Source organism: Balaenoptera borealis (assembly GCF_965194805.1).
Source record: "Balaenoptera borealis genome assembly, chromosome: 8".
Classification (NCBI taxonomy): Eukaryota; Metazoa; Chordata; class Mammalia; order Artiodactyla; family Balaenopteridae; genus Balaenoptera; species Balaenoptera borealis.
In genome coordinates, this window is record NC_138865.1 from 29,412,498 (window position 1) to 29,439,255 (window position 26,758).

At 40.9% G+C, this 26,758-nt stretch overlaps 1 protein-coding gene across 1 annotated transcript in view; it reads left to right on the plus strand.

The window, feature by feature from the left end:
- Window positions 1–3,131: 3,131 nt before the first annotated feature.
- The window catches only part of LOC309634341 (uncharacterized protein), a 109,407-nt gene continuing 85,780 nt past the window's right edge, over window positions 3,132–26,758 (plus strand). The window contains exons 1-3 of the mRNA XM_082404278.1: window positions 3,132–3,171; window positions 13,638–13,697; window positions 18,575–18,631. The gene's annotated coding sequence lies outside the window, so the exon portion shown is untranslated. The remainder of the gene's footprint in view (window positions 3,172–13,637; window positions 13,698–18,574; window positions 18,632–26,758) is intronic.

The following is a 26,758-nucleotide window of genomic DNA, read 5'->3' on the forward strand; positions in this document are numbered from 1 at the left end:
TAACACTCACAAAGGGAAAAAAAAAAAAAGAAAGCCTCGTCTTCCCAGCTAGAATGGAAAACTGTTTAATACATGAGTATTCAGAATAGTTTTCAATCCTGAAATGTGGGGAAAAACTTAACATGGTCTAAACATTACTTGGGTTCCACCTAAAAAGCTTAAAAGCAAGACTCAGAAGGATAAAATTATTTTTAAGTAATTTAACTGCATCCCAGAACAAAGTTCAAGAATATGTACAGAAACACTAAAATATTTAGCACCAGAAAAGGAAAATCTACAGTGACTGTCATCCAATAAAAAAATTACCAGATATATCAAGAAGCAGGAATATAGAACCACAATGAAGGGGAAAAAAAACCTAATTAAAACTGACCCAGAAATAGAAAAATTAAAGCATTAGTAGACAACAAAACTAAAGTAGATATTATAATTATATTTCATATTTTCAAGAAGCTACAGGAGGGATTGGACATGTAAAGGAAGGTATTTTTAAAAAAGCACATCAAAATTTTAGAGATTAAAACTAAAATAGCTGAGATTAAAAGTACATTGGATAGAATTAACTGTAGATTAGACATTGCAGAAAAGAATTAGTTAAAAAAAAAAAAGAATTAGTTAACTGAACAAAAAGCAATATACATTATTCAAAATAAACACACAAAGAAAAGAAAAAAAACTTTAAAAAGATATGAATATCAAGAGAATGGGAAGTCAAGTCATAGATGGGGAGAAAAAATTTGGAAAAGACAAATCAGATAAAGGATTGGTATGAAAATATACAAAGAACACTTACTGCTTACCACTAAAAAAAGAGGACAACCTGATTAAAAGTGGACAAAAAACCTAAACTGACACCTCAGTAAAGAAGATATAAAATATCAAATAGGCATATGAAAAGATGCTCAACACCTTATGTGTTTGGAGAACTGTAAATTAAAACAACAATGAGAAACCACTATGCAGCTATGAAGAGGACAAAAATTCAGAACACTGACAACACCAAATGCTGGTGAGGATGAAGAGCAATAGGAACCCTCATGATCGCTGTAGGGAATGCAAAATGGTACAGACTCTTTGGAAGACAGTTTGGCAGTTTAATAAAAGAGTAAATATACATTTACCATAAAATGCAGCAATCAAGCTCTTTGGTATATACCCCAAAGAGCTGAAAATTTACGTCCATACAAAAGCCTGCACATGAATGATTGTGGCAGCTTTGTTCATAATTGCCAAAAATTAGAGGCAACCAAGGTGCCCTTCCATAGATGGATGGATGGATTAAAAACAAACAAACAAACAAACAAAAACCTGTTCCACATTCATACAACGGAATATTATTCAGCAATAAAAGGAAATAAACTACCCATGAAAAGACATGGAGGAACTTAAATGCATATTACTAGGTGAAATAAACCAATCTGAAAGGGCTACGTACTGTATAATTCTTAACTATATGATATTTTAGAAGGCAAAGCTATGGAGACCGTAAAAAGATCAGTGGTTGTTGGGGGTTTGGGAGGAGGAAGGGAAGAGTAGGTTGAATAGGTGGAACACAGGGGATTCTTAGGTCAGTAAAAGTATTCTGTGTGATATTACAGTGGTGGATACATGTTGTATTAGTCAGAATTCTCCAAAGAAGCAGAACCTATAGAATACATGCATGTGTTTGTAACAGGGAATTAGCTCTTATGATAATGGAAGCTGAGAAATCCCACAGTCTGCCATCTGTAAGCTGGAGACCCCAGAAAGCTAGTGATATAATTCAATCCTAGTCCAATGGCCTGAGAACCAGGGGAGGTGGTGATATAAATTCCAGTCTGAGGTCAGGAGAAGATGAAATATCTCACCTCACACCATGAGGCAGGAAAAAGGGGCAAATTCTTCCTTCCCCCAGCTCTTGTTCTATTCAAGCCCTCAACAGACTGGATGATGTCCACCCACATTGGAGGGGGGGGCAATCAACTTACTGAGTCCACCAATTTCAATGCTAATTTCACCTGGAAATTCCCTCACAAAATATACCCAGAAATAATTGTTAATCTGGGTCCCCCATAGCCAGTTAAGTTGACACATGAAACTAATCATCACAAGTCGACCCTGTGTCAACATGACACCCATATGCATCTCCTCAAATCTTACTTAATCCCCAAATAAGACAATAACAAGGTCTTAATTCCACTTAATATGATACAACAATTCTGAGTCCAATCAAAATACACTAACCCTATCCCCAGAAGAGGAGGTAAATCCTTGTGATATAACTTAAAGTACTATAATGTAAAATTAAGAGTACTTACATATTATGATATAAAATCAATACAACTCATGTTACATAATAAGGGAATATGAGAGAGAAAAAACAAATACACACTTAACACAAATATATTCATAGCAAAAAAAAATGGTGTACTCATGACAATTACAGTCCTGGTTTCTGTAAGTGGTCAGTTATAGCTGGTCTTTGTAACTACTTTCTTCTACCCATTCTGTATTCTTTCTATCTTCAGCAAGCACCTCAGCAGATCGTGGTTCTTCCCTGGTGGGTGACCAAATCCTTCCTTCTTGAATAGTCTGGGTCATTAGTAGCCCTGCCTAGACTGGGTTGTTGTAGTTTTCCACTGAGCTTAATCAAAGAACATGGTAATACTAAGGGATGCCTTAAGCGATCTACTATATCCAGATACACTTTTCCTTACTTCCGTGTAGAAGAGTAGTCCGCAAGTAGTATCCTTGTATCAACAAACACTTTCCTTTCCTTCTTTGTCTGTTGATTCAGAGGCATGAGGAGCCCAAGGTAGCTGGGTGTTAGTCTTAACTCCCAGTTCTTTGGAATCATTGCTGTGTCTCCTGGTAGAAGCATTTTCCCCTTTGGAACTCAGACCAGCAGAGCATAAGGTCACAGGAACAAAAAGCAAAAATTTGATAGTGGGTCACTAGGGATAATACTGAAGAGTTGAAAATAACTCTTCTCATTTTTGTCCCTTAAAATTCCTGGACCCGAGAATCCTGGCTATGGAAGAAAGAGGACCATATATTGGACTCCAATTCAGAGCATATACAACCCTCTGGAGAACCTTGCCCTGGGACAAGCAGAGGTATTGTCACATAGCCAGCCCTGTAACTGAGTCTTCAGAAGGCCATTCCACCATTCTATCCAGCCTGCTGCTTCAGGTAAGACTAGTGAATTCCAAGGGCCCATTGCCTCACTTCATCTGCTGTGAAATGTATTCCTTGATCTTGAGCAATGCTTGCAGAATCCCATGACAATGATAAGTCATTCTGTAAGATCATGGATGGTAGTTACGCAGAAGTGACGTATGCAGGAAAGGCAAATCTGTACCCAGAGCAAATATCTATTCCAATAAGAACAAAATACTGCCCCTTGCACAATGAAAGCTGTCCAGTGTCATCAGTCTGCCACTAGCTGGCTGATCACCCGGGGAATAACACCATATTGAGGGCCCACTGTTGGTCTCTGCTGCTGGTTGATTCTTTTTGATTGGGAATTCAGTAGTGGCTGTAGCCAGGTCAGCCTTGATGAGTGGAAGTCGATATTGCTGAGCCCGTGCGTAACCTGCGTCCCTGTCACCATGGCCACTTTGTTGATGAGCCCGTTGGGCAATGACAGGGGTGGCTGGGGAAAGAGGCTGACTGGTCTCCACAGAACAGGTCATCCTATCTACTTGAGAATTAAAATCCTCCTCTGCTGAGATCACCCTTTGATGATGAGCATTCACATGAGACACAAATATCTTCATGATTTTCAACTATTCAGAGAAATCTGTTCACATACCTCTTCCCCAATTTTCTTTATGACCAACTTTCCAGTCATGCTTTTTTCAATTCCTGACCACCCAGCGTGTCTGACCATTTCTCCTTCCAAGTGTTTCTCCCTCAGCCAGGTGCATGGCCTCAAGTTCTGCCCACTGGGAGGATTTCTCTTCACCACTGTCCTTCAGAGATGTCTCAGAGAGGGGCTGAGGGCAGTAGCTATCCACTTTTGGGTAGTGCCTGCATATTGTGCAGAACCATTTGTAAACCAGGCCTGCCTGAGTCTCCCTCCGTCAATTAATAGTAGGGAAGTCCCCTTGACGTCATAGGTGCAGGCTGGGAGAGAAAAGGTAGTGTAGCCGAAGTGAGGACTGTGGGCCTTTGAGCTCCTTCTTCATGGAACTTACTTGTGCCTTCAAGACCTGCTCTGGCCTGATCACATATATGCCACATCCATTTGACGATGGAGTGCTGCTGTGCATGGCCTCTGTTATGGCTTGGTGGTTAAGATTCCACTTAGTTCATGGTGGGCGGCTCAGGTCACATGGTAACTTGATGGCCCAAGGTTAAGTGTTCAGTCTCTACAAAGTTCAGTAGCAGACCTCTTGTTTCTCAAAAGGAGACTAGTTACCAAAATGATGGAAGGGCCTTGCTCCACAGTTCTTAAGGCCTGTGCTTTGATTCACCTATGCGGGCCTTCAAGAGGCTCCAGACAGCATCCTTATTTGCCACAGACACGTCAACACCGTTGTGTCTTCTGGATCTTATGGCCCAAGTGGCAAAGCAGCTTGCACTGCAGCCTGGACCTGTTACACAGCCTTCTCTTGTTCTGGGTTCCAGCCTAAACTAGCAGCTTTTGGAGTCACTTCATTAAAAAGTCTGGAGTAGCACATCCAGATGAGGAATATGTTGCCTCCAAAACCCAAAGAAATCACTAAGAGCTGTGCCTGTGCTTTGGTTGTAGGAGGTGTCAGAGACGACAACTTATCCTTCACCTTAGAAGGGATATCTTGACATGGCTCATACCACTGGGCCCCTAGAAATCTCACTGATGTAGGAGGCCATGGCATTTTGTCTTATCTATTTTCTGTCCTCTGACACATAAATACCTTACCAACAAATCTAGAGTAGTTGCTACTGCTCGTTCACTAGATCCAACCAGCATAGTGTCAGCAGTGTAATAGACCAGTGTGATATCTTATGGAAGGGAGAGTCAGGTGTATTTTCTAGCAAACTAAATAATGGCATCAGGCTGGAAAGTTGATATACTCATGAGGTAGGACAGTGAAGGTGTATTACTGGCCTTGCCAGCTGAAAGCAATCTGCTTCTGGTGGGCCTAATGGACAGGGATGGATAAAAAGGCATTTTCCAGACCAAATCCATAAACTTACATACCATTTACCAGGGTGAGTGTTAACTTTCTCAAGCAATGAAACCACATCTGCAACAACAGCTACAATTGGAGTCACCACCTGGTTAAGATTATGATAATCTACTGTCATTCTCAAGATCCATCTCTCTTCTGCACAGGCCAGATAGGATGTTGTAGGAATCACCACCCCTGCCTCCTTCAAGTCCTTGATGCTGGCCGTAAACACTGCAGTCCCTCCAGGAATGTGGTATTAAATTTTATTTATTGTTTTCCTAGGTAGAGGCAGTTCTCCTGGCTTTTACTTTGTCTTTCCCATCATAATAACCCTCCCTCCACAGGTCAGGGAACAAATGTGGAGAATCTGCCAGCTGCTAAATATGTCTATACCAAGTATACATTCCAGAACTGGAGAAATAACCACATGATTGGTTTGGAGAACCATTGGGCCCAGGGTGAGACAGCACTGAGCTAAAACTCCATTAGTCGCTTGACTTCCATAAGCTCTACTCTGACTTTTGGGCCCCTGCAATGTTTTAGGTCTCTTGGAATTAGTATCATTTCAAAGCCAGAGTCCATTGTTCCCCAAAAGGTCTAATAATTTCCTTTTCCCCAATGCACAGTTACTCTGGTAAAATGCCAAACATCATTCTGGGGAAGGCTGGGGCAAGAATTGACAGTATAAACTTTCAGAGTGCACTGGGGTCCTTCCTCAATGGGGCCCAGCCTCTCCTTCATTCCAGGGGTTTGGGATCCATAAACTGGCTCATGTCTAGGAATGTATTGAAGGGATGTGACTCTCTGTTTTTATGATTTAGGTTCGACTTTTATTCACTTGACCTAGAACTTTTCTGCTTATACAGATAAGTACAAATTTAGTAGGCTTCCTATCTATTTCACTTCTAGGAACACCATGATCAATTAATCAACACCATAAGTCAGCATGAGTCAGACTATTCTGATTGCTGCTTTGACTCTGCTGTACATTAAGGTAACCATGTCCACTTTGCCTTCAGTGGTTGAATATTGTCACTTGGCCCCTACCACCTCAGGATTCAATTACCCTCTTTGCATTTAGGTTTCCCAATGCAGTGACTGCATTTCCCACTGTGAGGTCTGATCTACAGAGAAAGCAACCATAGAGTATTCAAGGTGTCAACTGAAAAAAAATGCGCAACTTAAAAGCTGAAAATTATGTTGCATTTGGAACATAACTGAGGACTTAAGCCTGGGATACAGCCTCTCAGATAGCTCTGGGGACAGTTCCAAAGAGAAACAGAATATATAGGAGTTTTGCCAAAAAAACCCAAGTAATCAAACATCAAAACTTTCCTGCTAATTAAAGGAAAACCAGACATCTCAAGTTAACGATTTTAACACTTTTCTATGTATGGGAAGATGTAAGAATCTGGGCTTAATACAATTATTCCTTTGATATGCACCTAAACTATCTAGGGCCAGTATCCTGTTTTTCTACATCTTAAATCCCCTCAGGGTGCACTATCAGGGGTGGCTGCAGTGGCTGGTGGCTTGGTGGCTGCAACATCCTTTGTTTACTGGTATGGCAGGTGACATTCTTTGTCCACAAAGGATATTGGGGATCCTCTCATAGATTTATTCCTCACACTATTGATGGAAGGTAAAACTTCTGGAACCCCCCAGTCAGGTGAGCAGGTTTTAAGTGACAAATCTACTCTAACATTCCTCTATCCCTAAGCCTCTGAAGTTCTTCTCTAGCTTAAACGGAGGCAAGTCCAGCATTTCCAGGGTACTCATGGGGGGCCACCTTTTGGCCTATGTTTCAGCCAACCAACCAACAAAACTGCTAGAGCCCTTTCTAATTCCTCAAGCTGCAACAGTAAATGCAGAAGCCCTATTTAGTGAGCCCATACATTCAGCCTCCTTCAACCTTATAAGGAATTCCTTCTTCCATTTTCCCACACCTTTAGTACTTATTCCCACACATTTCCCAAGATTTTGTCTGTGTAACTTAGAAAATGGAAGTCATTATTTTGGAATGTAATGCACTTCCTCATGAGTCACAGATTGTATCCCACCTTTAGGGACCTGCTGAGCTTGAGTCTAGTTAAAGGTCCAGAAGTAAGGTGGGGTGGTAGGGGTGGGTCCTGAGGAGACTAATAATTATGTTACATGACAATTGCGTCAGGGGAGGCTATGACCCTTTCCTCAGGCAATGCAGGGTTAATCCTCTCAGAAGGAGATGGAAAGGCTGATACCCTGTATGTAGAGAGGCCGCTTCCACTGGGGTTGAGGAAGCCATCTCTGCTGGGGCCGGGGAGGCCAATACCACTGGTGATAAAAGATTCATCACAGTTTAGGGGCTCAATATCCCCAGCTTCATCAGGATCTTCCCACGGGTCCCCATCCCAACTTATAAGATCCAGTTCTTTCCCAATCAATGCCCTCACATTGATTCAACAGTAGATGCCCTTCAAAACTGGGAGTTCAACTTGCATTGTAATTCAACCAGTCGCACGATGAGGTTCTGTGCTTGATTTCCAGCCCTGTAGCTACAGGAGACAGTGGTCTCCTTCAGGGCACATGGTCATTTATGTGGCACTTGAGCTGGGAGTTCAAATCACCAAGTTCATCCTTTTCTTTCAGTGACATAAGAAGCAACAGAACAACATAATTATATACACTGGTTTTCCAAAAATGTTCAAAAGTATCATATACGTTCATCCCAGAGAAATTAAATTTTATGTCCATGCAAATATCTCTACATGATTGTTTCTAGCAGCTTTGTTTGTTATAGTCCCAAACTAGAAACAATAAAAATGTTCTAGAATAAGTGAATGGTTAAACAAACCATGGTACATTAATACTATGAAACACTACTTAACAGTAAAAAGGATTAACTACTGATACATGCAAGTACTTGGATGGATCTCAAAAAACATGCTGGGTGAAAAAAGCCAACATTTGAGGTTGGTGTTTGAAGGTCACATATTATATGAATACATTTATATAGCATTCTCAAGATGACAAAGAAGGAGACAGATAAGTGGTTGCCAAGTTTTAGGGATGGTGCATGGGGGCCAGGGTGGGAGGAAGGTAACTGTGACTATATATAGGGGTAACAGGAGGGAGATCTTTGTGGTGATGGAACAGTTATGTATCTTGATCTTGGTGGTGGCAACACATGTGATAATGTGGCACACATATACCTTGTAGCAATGTCAATTTCCCAGCTTTGATAGTATCCTATTGTTACATAAACTGTAACCAATTAGGAAAACCGGATGAAGATTACTTGGGGCTTTACTGTCCTATTTTTGCAACTTCCTGTCAGTTTATAATTATTTCAGAAGAAATCATTAAAAAAAGTAATGTGTTCAAATAAGAAAAAGTCTATATAGAAGTGTTTTTATGAGGGTGCTAAACTCTTCAAGACAACTTCAACTTTCAGGCAGTCATTTTATCATTTGTAACATAATAAGAGAAGCAAAAATTGTATTAGGGACTATATCTTGGGGAAAATTTCATGTAATTTTTGACACACTGTATTAGAAACATTCGTTTCTGCTGAATAATATTTGCTAACTTTTGAGATAGGTTAACCACAGGTAGATAAGTCTAGTAGCCAATGAATAACATTAACAGAAAGGCAGTCTCTTAAGATACGTGATATCATGCTCTATGGAATTTTTCATTAATTTAGACAATTTTGTAGAGCTCCGATGTCAAGGTAAGTGACAAGTCCAAAGCTGCTGAAACCTAATGAGAATTACAAGAGGTTACATGGTAAATTGTGGCAAACCGATTCCAGCGGTCCCCAACTTTTTTGGCACCAGGGACCAGTTTCGTGGAAGACAGTTTTTTCCACGGAAGCAGGGGGGATGGTTTAGGCAGTAATGTGAGCTACAGTGGCGGGCGTGATTCAGGTGGTAATGCAAGCAGTGTGGAGCAATGGATGAAGCTTCTCTCTCTCTCTCTCACCCACTGTTCACCTCCTGCTGTGCCCCCTGGTTCCTAACAGGCCTCGCACAGTGGGTTGGGGACCCCTGGATTAAGCGATGAAAATAAAGAGTTACAGAGCTGGTATAGAATTTAAAGACTTCACAGTGACATATTGTTTGAGAGACTCTGAAGTGATTTCGTGGTGTTTCCAAGTTTGCTGGGGACTGGGGACCAGGCCCAACCCAGACTATTTGGCCCCTGTACCGTGATCTTCCCTGAGAGCCAGGCTCTGTTGCTTTCCTGCACACTCCCCGCTCTTTCCTCACAAGTTGTCTTCGTAGCACTGTGCAGCTTTAGCCAGATTTCAGGGTACAGAGAGCCTGCCTTGAACTGAGAGCATCTCTCCCACACATGCGCTTGAGGGCAGCCTGGGCTCTGCTCAGCTCTGAAGAGTCAGTCTTCAGTGAACCCTATTACAGTTAAGGAGCTTCTCTGTAGCTTAAAATACTTGAGAAAGAGGAAAGAAAACTATTTTAGAAAGTATCTAATTGGAGCTATCCCAATCATATTTTTCATCAATGACTTTTGGGATTCCAGGCTTTTATAAGCGCAATGATTCTGACACATTTGTAGGGAGAAAAGAGAGTGTTCTTTCCTACTTTAGTTATACTCTTTCAGTCACTGTAGTTTCATATTATTGAATGTACAAGACCAAAAACATCCACATATTCATATTCGCATTTGGAAAGATGTGCTTTAAAAATGTTTCTTAAATGCATTCTCACTATCAAAGTCACAAGAATACCTTCTGCAATAGGGAGGAAAAGGTGACTGTTATTTCTCTGTAAAATCAAATATGATACAGACCAAGTGGTAGGCATTCAATGAACGTGGTCCCCGAGACCATGTGTGGTGGTGATAAAGCCCTGGGATAGGAGTGCTGGCCAGGTCCTTGGTCTCTGGGTGAGTTCTCTTCATCTGTTCCATTAGAGGACTGGTCCAGAGTCCTTTCAGCTTACGCATTCAATGATTCTGTCCCACTAGTTCTTAGGCAAAATAAAACAGAACAAAACAAAACAAAATCAATAAAAACCACTTAAAAAGTAAATGAGAAAACTCTGCCTGACCTAATGTGAAGGAGTCACTTACTGTTCCCTATTTTGAATGGTATCCTCGTAATACCTATAAGTGGTTATCTATCTGGGTATTAAAATGTTTTCATAAGGACCTGCTGTACAGCACAGGGAAAACACTCAATATTTTGTAATAACCTATATGGGAAAAAATCTGCAAAAGAACATATATATGTATATGTGCATATATATATATATGTATGTATAACTGAATCACTTTGCTGTACACCTAAAACTAACACAACATTGTAAATCAACTATACTTCAATAAAATAAATAAATAAATTTTAAAAATTGTGTTTTCATGAGTAGATGCTCCATGAGCGAGCTGCTGGCAGGGGAAAATGCAGTGTGCTGCATCCGTGTGCTTTTTCTGTGCCAAGTATTATTTGAGGAAGGAAAAAAACCTGCAACAATTCTGCTTTTGCAACATGACTTGAATCACCAGAATGTCTAGAATTCCTGTGTTCTCAAGGTGCTATCTTTCAGTTAGCATGGAATTAAGGAGATGAGGGGAATGGAAGTCTAAAATTCAATCCTTAACTGTGAAATGCTTCTTAATGGAGGTACATAAAGCTTAATATATTGGAAAGTGTGTGGACTCGGTCATTTAGTACAAAATATTTAGGGCTTACTATGTGACAGGCACCGTGTGACTTGCGGTGGATGTGTAAGGCTTGGATGGTGTTCCCAGGAAGCTCAATATTTAGTGTGGCATCTTCACTCTAGTTCTGCCAATAATTAACCATGTGAGCACTTTGGAGTCTGTTTCATTGGCACTAAAAAGGAAAATGAGAGCACAGGGCCTGAGTCTCTCAGGGGTCCCTGTTTGCTTCTATGAACCTGCTGAGAGTAAGGAATGTATTCATGTGTCAGTTGGAGGATAAACTGTTACGTTCTCTTCTTCTTTTGATGTATGCACATATGTATGTATGTGTTTATTATTTATTTATTTAACTGAAGCTTAGGATTCTTTTTTTAATTTGGTTCTTCAATTATACTCTAAATAGAATTTGTTTACAATAGGCTGTTCCTTGACAGCTTTCTTCTGGGAAGACATGAAAATACAACGATTAGGTGTATCAACTCATTCAGAATGACAATGAATGAAGGGAGCAGATTCCCCTTCTCGGTGCCCCTGGCAGCCAGTGTGAGGGCCTGAACCTTGGGCTCAGCCATTGGGATCCTGCAACCCAAGACTGAGAGTCGTGAAACAAGTGGGGAAAAGATTAAGAAGCACTTGGATTTTATTGTTGTGATTGCAGTTGTGGAGTTCTTGGGGGAGGGGGGCACCACAGCAGGCAGGAGCAATGGCCTGTCCAGCTATATGGATGGGTCCAGGGCAGCTGAGCTAGAGCTCTTCAGTGGCAGAAGCAGTACCCTGGGTCACATCTTTCTTTTTTCTTTTTTTTCTTTTTTTTTTTGATTGGTATCATTTATTTTTGTTAATTAATTTTTATTGGAGTATAATTGATTTACAACGTTGTGTTACTTTCTGCTGTACAGCAAACTGAATCAGTCATACATATACATGTATTCACTCTTTTTTAGATTCTATTCCCATATAGGTCATTACAGAGTATTGAGTAGAGTTCCCTGTGCTATACTGTAAGTTCTTATTGGTTATCTATTTTATATATTGCAGTGTGTATATATACATCTTGACGATTTCTATGACACGTTGTTTTATAGGACCTGACTATTCTTCTGAACTAGTGAACACTTCCACTTTCACTTGTGAACCATTTAATGACCTGCTTACAAACCCTTTTCTTCCTGTCACTAAGTGACGACTCTGATTACTTAGAGATGGTCTGACCCATAGGAGGGATGCGTCCACCAGCTGGTACAACAGTGGCTCCACTGAATTAAAGCTGATGCTGCCCCTGGCATCCTGGGCTCTGCTGATCACTAGGCAAGCTGGGAAAAAAGTGTTATGAGATGGGTGGGAGAAATCCTTTCTGATGATCAAAGGGATCTTGTGTCCTGCCTCCCTACATCTGTGTCTTATGAAAATTCAAGAGGCAACAACACCACATTGGCTGGGCTGTGAAGGTCTCAGTTCCTTCAGAAATGAAGGTCTGGATCATGTCACCAAGTGAAGATACCAATGAGCCTGGTGCTGGCTGAGAACAAGGTGACCATGGAGCAGAGAGTGGCTGAGGGACGTCACAGTATCACGAATGATGCAGAAGCACATGCCTACACATGTTTCCTTCCATGCTCCATAACTCATTTTCCTCCCCCATCCCTTTCCCTTGTCAGACCATTTTATATAGACCACTATAGTGATGGTTACATTCACCATTACTCTGTGGGTTTCTGATGATGTAGATGTGCCTGTGACCATCTTAGAGGAGGATTAGACAACATCCAGAGACCCTAGGATTGGGGCTGGATGCAGAGACTTGAGGTTTTCTGCCTTTGGTGAGTGGGTGGTACCCTTCCTTATCTGAAAGATAATTGTGTTCAGCAAGACTTACAATTTCTGGAATTTGAAGTGTGTATGTTACTGACCAGGGTTCTTGGCCTCCTTAATCAATAGAAATTGATCAGAGACCAGACAAGAAATTCAGGCAAAGCTTTATTGGGACCCCTGCTGCAGCAGGGGGAGCGAGAACAAGCAACAGGTTCCCTTGCTCGCTTCCTGGGGGTGGGGGTGGGGGCAGCTGGTTCCTTATATGGGGGGGAGGTAGTGGTGTGTCCCGGGGTTGGGCCGGAGGGGTGGCTTAGGTGGTCTGCCCACCCCTTTGGTGGTGCTGAGTGCAGGGGGCATGCGCAGAACCCAGCCTTTGCTCCCGACCCCCGTTTTTGCTTCTAGCTCTTCAGAAGTGGCAGTTGGGCTTTTTTGGTCTTTCTGTATCTTTTGTCCAGAATTTGCCCCAACTGTGCATGCACGCAGTTATTTTTAGTCCCTTATAGTTTCTTTGCATTTTGTTGCTCTAAGAGACATTTGTCCAGGTGCAAGCACTGCAGCACTGCAGCAAAGGCTCCCAGGTCCCAGCCTGTTTCATGTACATGAATAGATGTAAATCTGGGAAACTGTGCTTGTTATTTTTCGACTGTCCAGCACCCACCCGCCCCTGACTCTGCGGAATTAACCCAGATGTGATTTCCTATTGAGAGGCAGCGTGTTTCCTGCTACTGTGGAAACCACTTCACCTGCAGATGAGAGTGGGGCTGTGACCTGCACTCTGTGTTAAGCAGGTTGTTGTTCTTTTCTTCCACCCTTTTTCTTCTCCTTCTTCTTCTTCTTCTTATTATTATTTTGGGATAAGAACACAACGTAAGATCTATCCCCTTAGCAAATTTTTAAGAGCACGTACAGTGTTACTAACCAGAGGCACTATTCTGTACAGAAGATCTCTAGGACTTATTCATCTTGCATAACTGGAACTTTGTTCCCTTTAACTAACACCTTCTCTTTTCCCCCTCCCCTCAGCCCCTGCCAACCACCATTCTACTCTGTGCTTCTGTGATTTGACGATTTTAGATTCCTCACGTAAGTGGTATCATGTAGTATTTGTCCTTCTGTGTCTGACTTATTTCACTTAGCATAATTTTTCCACATTCATTCATGTTGTCACAAATGGCAGGATTTCCTTCTTTTTTAACACTGAATAATAGTCCATTATATATATCTCACATATCTTTTATCCATTCGTCTGTTGATGGACATTTAGGTTGCTTCCACATCTTGGCTATTGTGAATAATATTGTTGCAGTGAATGTAGGAGTGCAGAAATCTTAATGAGATCCTGATTTCAATTCCATTAACTATATACCCAGAAGTAGGGGAGGTTCCTCAAAAAAAACTAAAAATAAGAGGATTGTTAGCTCTTGGTTGGTCCTGAACAGGCAAAAATAAAGGGGGCGGCAGGGTCCAACCAAAAGGCAAATATGGTCCTGCCCCCTCACCCACTCCCACCCTTGATCCAGGGGTATTTGGTTTCTGCTTATTTCCCAAGCCCAGTCCTTCAGCCTCTTATTGATTCTGTGAGCCCATAAGATGCTTTAATAAATTCTCCGTTTCTTAAGAAAAATTGTCCAATAATGCTGCTCCCAACAAAGAATTATGCTACTCCTTACTGTCAAAAGGAATTTTAGCATTTATAATTCAGAGTTTACTGAATTGCAGTATAGTGCAGGCCTTGTAGTTTCATTACGAAGGAAATCCTGGTTTACTCCATTAAAAATCTGTGACCTAAAATAGAAGTTGAGTCAGATTTTTATTGACTCAAGCAACAAAGAAGAGTTCTGTTCTTGTGGAGTTTTGATAAATGCCTTAAGAAACTTAAGGATATCAAAGTGATTTAGAGAATTTCAATAACCTTCCCAAAACATGTTCATACATGCTATCCTTATTCTAAATTGAGAAATGTGTAATGCAGTTGTATTATTTTGTGTGTTGATATTAATAATACATAGAGGTTTTTCTTTACTTTCTGATCATGAAACTCCACCCCTAGGGAATTCTGGCCTTTCCATGAAAACAAAATTCTCCATAAAAAGCTGTGGGGTGGGACCCTGGGATCCCACTCCAGCAGATGCCTTTATTTGATTTGATTACTTGTGTTGTTCTTCATCCCATTAGTTCCTTGCAATAAAAATTTCAAATGTTGCTTGTGAGACTGAAATGCCAATTAGTTGAATCAGATGAGAATCTGGGTCAATGATGATGAGTCCTTATACCCTTCCCACCTCCTAGGGTGTGAAATAGGCAGTTATGCCACATGGTATTTCCATATAAACTCTATCAAAACATAAGCTTATAAGTAATGACAAAAACTGAGACAATGACTTAGCTCTATAAAATATATTTTGAGATAGAAAGATATATGTGTAAGTCCAGCTGTAAATTCAGGCTCAATTCTGAAAGATGATTATTATTCAGACCCTGAAAGAGTTTTTTGTTTTAATTTATTTTCTTGAAGTATAGTTGACTTTACAGTGTTGTGTTAATTTCTGCTATACAGCACAGTAATCCAGTTTTATATATATATATACACACGCATATATATATATGTGTGTGTATATATATATATACACACACACACATATATATATGCGTGTATATATATACATACACACACACACACATATATATATATATATATATGCATTCTTTCTCATATTCTTTTCCATTACAGTTTATCACAGGATACTGAATATAGTTCCCTGTGCTATATGGTAGCACTTTGTTGTTTATCCATCCTATATATACTAGTTTGCATCTGCTAATCCCAAACTCCCAGTACTTCCCCCCACCCCCCCACATGGCAACCACAAGTCTGTTCTCTACAGACCTTGAAAGTGTTTTGAATATTTTGGATTAGATAAACAGGAAAACAAACATTCCATATTCTATCAAGAAGGATGAGAAAAAGGAATCAGGTAGATGTGTTCCAAATTTTGACATTTTAACTTCAACTAAATATGAATGCATATCCTGTGCTTCCCCTCAAACAGATTTACATTTAATTGAGAGTAGGAGGAAAAATTCTGTTCTGAAAGAGACAGAGACTCTTTATGGGAATCGAGACGATTACTTCTGAGGGTGGGAACAGTAATAATAATAGTTGAATCTATAAAGATCCTGCTATGGCCAGGCATTGTACCAAGTCTTTCACATGCGTTAATTCATTTAATCCTCACAGCACCTCTGTGAAGCTGACATATTATTATCCCCATTTTACAGAGGAGGAAGCTGAAGCACAGACAGGTAAATGACTTGCCCAAGTTCCACAGCTTTTGTGAAAAGCTAATTTTCAAAGTAAACATTTTAGTGCTATTTGACTTTTTAAACTATGTGCCTCTATTAATTTTGTGACTAAAATTTAAAAATTCCAATTGAATAGAGATTTTTTGCTTCCATTATATCTTTTTCTGGAAAAAATATTATTAAGTTTGCCCCCAAATACCACTGAATTATAAAGTTGCTTTTTACAGTTATACATCCAAAACTTAATGCAAAATTGAGATCTAAAGATAATAGGCAATATTTTATATTGGTGTTTGTAATATCAGGGCACAAACTTTTAGAAGTGACTTTGTTAGCCAGCCCTCCTGTAACTAAATCTATTTGGAAATCTCAGCCTATTATCTTAAGGTGTCTTTAAAATGAATTATCAGAGTGGCTGGGTACATCTGTACTGAAAACACTATTTGTCTAATTGCTTCTACTTAAGTAAACATTACATATTACTAGAGATTTCAAATTGATTTTAAATTAAATAAGATCTAGTAAAACAAAGGGCAACATAAACTGTTTTAACTTGCCCCTTGCTTTTTTTTTTTTTTTTTCCAAATTTCTTATTCCTTTTTTAATTGAGATATAATTGACATATAACATTAGTTTCAGGTGTACAATATAATGATTTGATATTTGTATGTATTGCGAAATGATCATCACAATAAGTCTAGTAAATATCCATCATTTCTTTCTTGTGATGAGAACTTTTAAGATCGACTCTCTTAGCAACTTTCAAGTATACAGTAGAGTATTATTAACTGTAGTCACCATGCTGCGCACAACATCCCCCGGACTTATTTGCTTCATAAATCAGAGTTTGTACTTCTCGACCCCCTTCACCCATTTTGCCCACTCCCACACCCTGCCTCTGCCACACCAATCTCTTCTCTGTATCTATGAGTTCGGTTGTTTGGGGGCTTTTTTTGGTTTTCTTTTATAAAATGTCAAAAATGTCCAAAATTTGACCAAAATTTTGGTCAAAATTTCGGTCCATTTTATAAAAGACAAAGAAAGGCTGTGGAAATGTTCCAGATTAAAGAAGCCTAAGCAGATGTGACAATTAAATGCAAAACCTGATTCTAGCCTGGATCCCATACTGGAAGGGAAAAAACAAATGCTATAACGTCCTTGATGTTAATAGATACAACAAAATCCCTGTAGTCTCAGTTCTAAGTTGCCTCAAAACCCAGAAGAAAATGACCAGTGATCTTAGGTTCTGTCCTGCTGATTGGTTTCTGTATCAATTAATTCATAGATTCAATTAAGTCTTCATGCAGTGCAATGCATGAATATATATACAAGGCAACGGACTAGATGGAGAGAGGGCAACAGAAAGTCCTCTTTTTCTCCAAAAGGTGCTCAAAGTCTCGAGTTTCACCAACACGACCTGCCAACGCATTTAGTCACTCTTCCTTAACGGTATTCACTGCCATGTAAACATTGAGAACTTTGGTGGCTTTCACGAATTACTCGTGATTTTTCCAAAAAGCTGTCTGAGACTATTTCTCTAGTCCCGAGGAAAGTCACTCATTTTACAACCCCGCCCAGTGTCCAGATTTACGGGCATTTTCCGAAGCCAGCTCACTGCAGGGGGATCCTTTCCCCAAACTGGCAAACTTCATCCCACAACCTGCGTCAGGGCGTGACAAGTGACAGCCAGTGCCAGGCTGGTGGCTCACGGAGCGGAGGGGAGGCACCGGCTGCGGCAGCACGTCTTCGCCCCGGACCATCCTGGCGCCGCCCGTCCCCACCGGGCGGGGGCCCCCAGGCCGCCTCCCTCCCCCGGCCAGCGTCCCCCCACTCGGGCCTGTTTTCTCAGTCCCGCTCAAAGAAAGAGCTACCGGCCACGAAAGGCAGTGTCAGCACAGGTCCCCAACCCGCCCGTCCACCCGGAATGGGGCTGGGCGCCGGGACTACTCACCGTCCAGGAGGAGGGCCGGCGTCCAGGCTGCCAGGCGGGACAGCGCTCCCGCTCTGCGGTCACCCACTCGCCTCAGGAACAGCTGCGCCTCGTCCCCTCGGCCTCCTGCAGCCGCAGGGCACAGCCACGCGCCCGTTCCGAGGCTAAGGGCCTCTGGGGGAACTGAGGGGGGCTGAGGGGACAGCTGAGGGCACAGGAGGACAGCAGATAGGACAGGTGAGGGACAGGAGAGGGAACAGGAGATGGGACAGCTAAGGGGACAGGTGAGGGGACAGGAGACTAGGGCGGCCGCCTGAGCGCGCGCGGTCCCACAACGCCCGACCCTCCCAGGAGGGGCCGGGCCCCCCACTGCCCTGGTGGCGCGCCGGGCCCCGCCCACGGGCCCGCCCCTCCACGCCCCGCCCCATCGCGGGCCGGCCCGGGGGCATGGCGGAGCGCGCGGGGAGCCACCTCCCGAGGCGGAAGCGAAAGCGCCGCCGGGCCGCGGCCTTGGAGACGCGGGGGCGGGGCCGGCAGAGAAGCGCGACCTTTGACCGCGGCGGGGCTCCGTGGGAGGCGGCGGGCGGAAGTGCGGGCAGCGGGTGGCCATGGAGGTAACGCGTGATCCCGGGGGCCGAGGGACCACCGCCCCTCCCCGCCTGCCCTCCCCGCCCGCCGGGGTCCGCACAGCCGCATGTGACCGGCTGGCTTTCGTTGTGTTTTGGAGGAGCCTGTTCACGACGGGGTGGCCTCGCCGGCCGCTCCTGGGACCGGGAAATCCAAGGTAAAGAGACGCCGGAGCGGCGGGGTCCTGCCGGGAGGGGAGGGGGCTCCCTGGGGGACAGCTTTCCTCCGGGCTCCCGGCCTGAGCTGTCGCGGTCGCGCGTTTAGTCCCTCCTCTCGGAGCTCCCTGGTGTGAAGCCTGAGTTCGTCTCCTTGCCGCCCCGCTCAGCGCTGCTGAGAGATTCCGCAGTTTCCCAACGTTAGACGAAGCCGTCTGGTTTGTGAGGTCCGAGCGGCGGGCTGGCGTCCCGGGCTCGGCTCTGCTGGCGCCTCCGCTGATGTGAGCACAGGTCACCGCTGGGGCCCTGAACGGGCGCCCAGGAGTTGGGGACTTGCCGCCGAGGTTTATTGTTTCAAGCTGACTTTGAGCGCCCCTTGCTTTTGTTTTGTTTTGTTTTTTTCTTCTTTTCAAAGAGTTTCTTACTGATTTCTTCAAAGGAAATCAGGAAACTCTACATGTTTAGATAAAGTTCTATCTATATCATAAGACCCAGGACTTCAGATGAAAAAGGTTTTATAGATAATCCTCCTCCTCTTGAAATATTTATAATAATCCAGGACATACCTTCTGGTCAATCATATCATCTAGATAAATACTATTTTTAGTTTTTATTACTTATTCAGTACCTATGGAGTATTACATAATGCAGTGTAGTCCAATTTATATATGAAATACAAATTTAAATAACAGAATTTGGTGTATAGTGCACCTTTATTTCTTTTAAACAGACATATTTTAAGAGGTGAACTTTATCAACTTTACATGGACATATCTTTTTGGAAGTGGAGTATTAAGTTTGAATAGAATAAAGGTTTACAAATGGATATTGGCTAATATATGCATTTATATATATATACATATGTTATAAAAATAATTTTGTTTTATTCTCTAAAACATCACATACATGTTTTCACCCTGGGAATCATTCCTATGTAAGTCAGTGCCTTAAAATATATATGCTAATAAACAATATTCAATGTGCTACAAAAATAATTTAGTTAAATTTTTAAATGAACTTACCTTCTAGTTACATCATTTCAATATTTATAGGTTATAGGAATGAAGTACAGGAAACTGAATTTTACCTTATAGGGAAGTTGCATTCAGGAGCACCATCAATTTGAGCCTGCAATGATTGTGCAAATATGTCTAAAAGAAGCATGCACTTAGATGCAGAAATTCTTCCAGCTTACAGTGTTTAAGAAGTTGATCTATATGCATATATAATAAGAAAGCTTTTAAAAATATGCCTTTGAAATTCAGTTGTTTATACAAATATTTTTAGGACAATAAGTTTGAAGAATATGACAAGAATTTAGAGCACCAAAGTGTTTTGTTTTGTTTTTTAATTGCCAGGTGGTTAAACATCTTTGTCATAAAGCTACAGTAAAGGCACTCATGTGAAATGTACATGTGTGAGGTGTAAGAAGGGATCTCCTCTCTTGGTTACACTATTGCCAATAGCTATTTCAGTCTCGTGAATTCAAACATAATTGGTGGATGCTCCAAGCTTAGAGTCCAAAATCATCCACATGTTTTTGATTGAAATCTCCCAAGATCTTAGATAATACTAAAACAAGGGTGGGAAGATGTTATATGGAGAACAAATGGAGCACAAGTACAATGGAATGTGATTTTTCACTTGATGAAACAGAGGTGAATTAGAAACTATAGAAGAGAGTGTACAAAATACCCCAAATAACAGCGATCTAAAGTCCCTATTAAAAGCTAGCTTTTCATAGGATATTTTAAAAGAATCAAAAGAAATCATTTTTTTTGGTTTTAGTTATTCAGCAGTTTTTTTTTTTTTTTTTTTTTTTTGTTCCTCTGTATGTGTGGTGTCTTTTATTTTCTGGATATTTTAAAGATTTTCTCCTTATCTTTACTCATCAGTAATCTGAGTATGATGTGCCCAGGCTTGGTTTTCTTTGTATTGATATTTATCATGTTTGGGGTTTTCTTTTTTTTTTTTTTTTTAATTAATTAATTAATTTGTTTATTTTTGCTGTGTTGGTTCTTCGTTTCTGTGCGAGGGCTTACTCTAGTTGCGGCGAGCCGGGGCCCCTCTTCATCACGGTGCGCGGGCCTCTCATTATCCTGGCCTATCTTGTTGCGGAGCACAGGCTCCAGACGCGCAGGCTCAGTAATTGTGGCTCACGGGCCTAGTTGCTCCGCGGCATGTGGGATCTTCCCAGACCAGGGCTCGAACCCGTGTCCCCTGCATTAGCAGGCAGAGTGTCAACCACTGTGCCACCAGGGAAGCCCCCGAGTTCTTCAGCTTTTTTATAAGATAGCCTCAATTTAAAATAATTACACTCATTAGTTTCACTCAGTAAGAGAATGCAATTCTATGCAATCGGTTTGTCAGACATATATCACAAAATAAAACAACCGAATACAATAATTGAGCATCCCTTCTCCAAACCGTCTTCCTCTCTGTTGCTCTCATGTTCCCTCTTTCTAACACCTAATTTCTATCCGTGGCAAGCCCTCCACCTCGGGTGACGCTTACTGTGTGAGTCCCCATAAACCAGACGTCCATCTGTTCTTTCTTTCTTTCGATTGCTTCCGATGATAAAGCCACTCCTGTGTTACTGAGGTGGTGGCAACAATGGATATTTGTAGTGCGCTCCATCTTTTGTATGCCCTTCATTGAAGGCTGCTGAGTTGGTAGCTTCACGAAGGAGGATGCACTCTTCGGCATTTGTACGTGTGTGTTTGGGGAAGAGGGTTTTGTCATCGTTTTCATTCAAAAAGAAATGCTGACAGCTTCACTCCAAATGAATAGTGTATACTTTTCCATGTCATCAATATTGACATTTGGAAATCTTATTCATTAGTCCGTGATCTGGAAGGAAACTATTTTAATGGCTCTTGGCCCTTGCATCTGTGATTCTCTTGTCATTGAATTCTGTATAAAATTGATATTAACTCTGAAATTTTATACTTTAAAACATTATTGACTTCCTGGGAAGAAGTCATATGTTAGAACCTCACAGCATACACTTCAGCTATAGAAAAACTATTAAGTGCTGTTTATTTAATTTAATAACACAGATCTAGGCCATTGAATTTTTTAGCCAGACTTATTAAGATATAATTCACATATGATTATAACTCATCCATTTAGAGTGTAAAATTCAGTCGTTTTTAGTATATTCACAGATATGTGCAATGATCACGACGGTTAATTTTAAAACATTTTTGTCACCTCAAGAAGAAATCCCATACCTATCACCCTACTATCCCCACAAGCCTCCTAGCCCTAAGCAATCACTTACTGCATTTTTCTTAACTCTCTAAAGCCTTCATGAATCAGCACTTTGCTACAAATCTACAGCTCTCTCTGCCACTATTTCTTTAATTAGAAACTTTTTTTGGAGCAGTGTTAGGTTTACAGAAATATTAAGCAGATATAGAGATTCCATTTATTCTATTCTCCTGCCAACGCCCCATTCCCTTTTCCCCAATTATTAACATCTTGCATTAGTGGTACATTTTTACAATTGATGAACCAATACTGATATATTCTTGTTAATTAAGTTTTACATTAGAGTTCACTATTTGTGTTGTACGTTCTATAGGTTTGGATAAATGTATAATGACATGTATTGACCATTACAGTCTCATACATAATAGTTTCACTGCCCTAAAAATTCTTGTAATCTACCTGTTCATCATTCCTCTCTTGTCCCTAATTCCTGGCAACCCCTAATCTTTTTAGTGTCTCCATAGTTTTGCCTTTTCCAGAGTGTTGTAGAGTTGGAAGATCTTCTTCCATGTTATCTTCCAGAAGTTTTATAGCTTTGTGTTTTATATTTAGGTCTGTGCTCTATTTTCACTTAATGTTCGTGAAAGGTGTAAGGTTTGTTTCTAAATTCACTTTTTTTTTTTTTTTTTGCATGTGGATGTCTAGTTATTCCAACATTGTTTGTTGAAAAGACTATCTTTGTTCATCATATTGCCTCTGTTCCTTTGTCAAAATCAGTTGACTGTATTTGTCTTGGTCTGTTTCTGGGCTTTCTATTCAGTTCCATTGATCTATTTGTCTATACTTTTGCCCATACCACACTGTCTTGATTACTGTTAACTTTATAGTAAGTCTTGATTTTGGGTAATGTTAATCCTCCAACTTTGTTCTCTCCCTTCAATACTGTGTCAGCCATTCTGGGTTTTGACAAACTTTAGAATCCGTTTGTCAATATCCACAAGATCACTTGGGATTTTGATTGGGATTAATTAAATCTGTAGATCAAGTTGGGAAGAACTGACATCTTAACAATTTTGATCATCCTATACATGACCATGTAGTATCTCTCCATTTATTTAAATTATTTGATTTCTTTCATCACAGGTTTGTAGTTTTTCCTCATATAGATATTACACATATTTTCTTCGACTTATACCTAAGTATTTCATTTTTGGGTGTTAATGTAAATGATATTGTGTTTTTAATTTCAAAACCCAGTTGTACATTGCTGGTGTACAGGGAAGCAATTAATTTGTATATGTGAAAAATGTATCCTGCAACCTTGCTATAATTGCTTATTAGTTCTCAAAGTTTTTTGTTGATTCTGTGAGATTTCCTACATAGATGATCATGTCATCTACAAAAACAGTTTTATTTCTTCCTTTCCAATTTATATACTTTTAATTTCCTTTTTTTGTCTAATTAGATTAGCTGTGAATTCTAGGACAATGTTGAAAAAATGTGTTAAGAGGCGATATCCTTGCCTTGTTCTTTTTTATTTATTTATTTATTTATTTATTTTTGGCTGTGTTGGGTCTTCGTTTCTGTGCGAGGGCTTTCTCTAGTTGCGGCAAGCGGGGGCCACTCTTCATCGCGGTGCGTGGGCCCCTCGCTATCGTTGCCTCTCTTGTTGCGGAGCACAGGCTCCAGGCGCGCAGGCTCAGTAGTTGTGGCTCACGGGCCTGGCTGCTCCGCGGCATGTGGGATCTTCCCAGACCAGGGCTCGAGCCCGTGTCCCCTGCATCGGCAGGCAGATTCTCAACCACTGCGCCACCAGGGAAACCCCCTTGCCTTGTTTTTTTGTTTTTGTTTTTTTTAAATTTTATTTATTTATTTATGGCTGTGCTGGGTCCTCGCTTCTGTGCGAGGGCCCCCCCCAGCCGCGGCAAGCGGGGGCCACTCTTCATCGCGGCGCGCGGGCCTCCCACCACCGCGGCCTCTCCCGCCGCGGAGCACAGGCTCCAGACGCGCAGGCCCAGCAATTGTGGCTCACGGGCCCAGCCGCTCCGCGGCACGCGGGATCCTCCCAGACCAGGGCTCGAACCCGTATCCCCTGCATTAGCAGGCAGATTCTCAACCACTGCGCCACCAGGTAAGCCCCCTTGCCTTGTTGTTAATCTTACTGAGAAAGCATCTAGTTTCTCACTAATAAATATTATATTAGCTGTAGGTGTTTTGTAAATTCTCATTATTAAGTTGCAATAGTTCCCTTCTATTTCTAGTTTACTGAACGTTTTTGTCATGAATGAATGCTGGATTTGTCAAATGCTTTTTCTGTATCTATTAATAGGACCATATAGTTTTTCTTCTTTAACCTGTTTATATGATGAATTACACTAGTTGGTTTTCTTATGTTGAACCAGCCTTGTATACCTGGAATAAATCCCACTTGCCCATGGTGTATAATTCTGTTCATACATAGTTGGATTTGATTGACTAATATTTTGTTCAGGAGTTTTGCAACTATATTCATTTGTCTGAATTTTTCCTTTTTTTGGTAATGCTTTGTATGCTTTTGGTGTTAGGATAATGCTGGTTTCATAGAATGAGTTAGAAAGTATTCATTCTAGTTCTATTTTCAGAGAATAAGCATACATTTTCCCTAAAATATTTGTTAAAATTCACCAGTGAACCAATCTGGCCCTAGTGCTTTCTTTTTGGCAGGTTATTAATTATAGTTTCAAATCCTTTAATAGATACAGGCCTATTGAGATTGTCTGTTTCTCCGTGTGTAATTTTGGTGCTGGAACAACTGGACAGCTACATGCAAAAAAAAGAAAAATGAATCTAGACAAAGACCTTAGACTTTTCATATACATTAAATGGATCCTAGAACTCAATATAAAATGCAACAGGACTTCATTAAAATAAAATAATAATAAAATAAAATGTAATGCCCCGGTAAGCCTTTTGAGATTCTTAAATCATGTGTTTCTCCCTAATTATGCCTTAATTTCACCTGGTTTATACCTCTGCAATATTTATAAAAGAAATCTTGCATGTTATATGTACATGCCTATCAACTCCATTGGACTGTGACCTCGTTGAGGGCTGGTAGGATGTGTCATTCATCTTTGGTGCCAGTTCAACATTTGTTCTGGTACAAAATAGTAAGTAGAACATATCCTTTGAATTGAACAATGCAGAGTTTTTGTTAATTGAAAATTCAGTTGCACAGGCCTACAATTACTAAACGGTATAGGGACACAAAACTCTTTATAACTAAAACATTCACGAGTCCATTTATGAAATCAGTGTCCTCTCAGCTCTCCTTTGCTCATCGTAGTGGAACTGATCCCCACCCACCAGGTCAGGTGTTTGATTAGTTCTTTTTGATAGGGGAATGGTGCCAATAACCACTAATCAAAACAATTGCAATGAAGTTGATTGCAAGGGAAATAGTCCCATCAAAGGAGTATGATTAGACTTGATAAAAGAGGGGCAAAGGGAAGGGAGAAGGAAAAGCAGAAGTGTACAAGCAATCTCCCCAAGTAAGGGGGAAGACCAAAAAGAAGGAAGAGTGGGGCAGTGGTGGAGGTTCTCCCCAGGGTTCTCTGCAGGCAGACAGCGGGAACAAGCAGGGCAGGGAGGTGGTGGTGAGTAAGGACACCTCAGTGTTGTAGGTGTAAGGACACCTACAGTATGGAGCTGCAGGCTTAAACTTTCCAGAATAAATCTCAGCTTTGGATAGGAGCCTGTTATCAGACCCACCCTCAAATCACTAGGCACTAACTATCCTATGGAAAAGGGCAGAGTCCAAACTTTTGATTAAAAATAATATATGAGCTTAAAAGAAATATAAGCCTATATATTTTTAACAGAGAAACTTAACATATCTACTAGATATTGGGAAATCTGAGCTCTTAAGAACCCAAATAAAAGCAGGGAAAATATAGCAGAGATACTGTTTGAAAGTGACCAGTTTTTTGGTGTGTATGTCCATGCAGGTAGCCCTTACTTTGTGTGCCCATGGTTTGTTGACGGGTGCACATTGTGCTACTCACAATTGCTCCTTGTCAAAGTATCATTTTCATAAATTAAACTCATGACTCTCATGCAAATGTAAAATCAGTATATGGCACAGATTTAATGAACCCATTAATAAGAGAACTGGCATGATGGTAGTGCTGATTCAAAAGAACTAAATGGGGTAGAAGCTTTTCGAGTAGCTGGAAGAATTCTTAAATAGGATTACTGATTTTAGAGAAAAAATAGCTAATGTTCTGTAGGGAAAATCAGCTAACATTCTGAATTTTGGAAATTGTATTTTCCATCAGAAAGGAATCATTTGCATCCCTGCTGAACGGACATTATTTGTATTGTGATCTGACAGAAATCAAGGTAGCAGTTAACATCAACCCCTTCAGAATTACAGCATACCTTTATCAATAGTAAATAACAAGTTAAACAAAGATGCAAAGGTACATGCCTAGAGATTCAGATAATCCGCAGGCAGGCCTGATAATCAAACCCTAGCATAACTAAGAAAGAACAGGCAAAAGTCCCTTTAGTTTTTTTCAGGCTTTTGGATAATTTTCCTTAACACCATTTTACAAAGGTTTTTCTCTTCCATATCTTACTGATGTCAAGGAGACTAGAATTACTGGGAAGGGTATTCTCAGATATAGTATCAAGTTATCCCATTGTAAAAAATACCAAAAACCAAGAAACTAATCTTGAAGCTATCCACATGATTAAAGAACATCTATACCGTGTGGGGGACAATTTTGAGTGAGAGCAGAAACTGCTCTTAGAAAGCATAGTATTAGTGAGTTCTTACAGGCTCCCAGGTAGCTACATCATCAGAGAGAAGGAAGCACCAGAAGAGGTATTTTACCCATGTTTGGTCAATACGAGGGAGTGCAGAATTGCTTTTG